We start from the raw sequence: 318 nt of genomic DNA, 5'->3' as shown, positions 1-318 counted from the left end.
GCGGGAAGTGACACATTCAGAAATCCCAGCAGAGCGCGACCGCGTGAGGCGTAGTTCTGTTGTAGCCTTCAACAGCATTATTTTTAGGATATCCGGTGTCGTTTGCGTCAAAAAGAGGAGAGGGGAGCCACCCATCCCCTCGGTCGCTCGGTACATGGATTGGGGAGATGAGGGGGTCGTGACCTGGGTGGATATGCCTAATGGCCAGTGTTCGGGGTCGACGCTTTGCTAATTTCGGAGTGGGGGACTTCGATCCTCTGGGGAGGTCGCCTTTGAGGACCAGATGAAAGCCAGTTCTTGTTTCCTTTTCATATACTA

This window comes from Penaeus monodon, chromosome 23, assembly GCF_015228065.2.
Source record: "Penaeus monodon isolate SGIC_2016 chromosome 23, NSTDA_Pmon_1, whole genome shotgun sequence".
NCBI lineage: Eukaryota > Metazoa > Arthropoda > Malacostraca > Decapoda > Penaeidae > Penaeus > Penaeus monodon.
Note: the sequence above shows the minus strand (reverse complement) of the source record.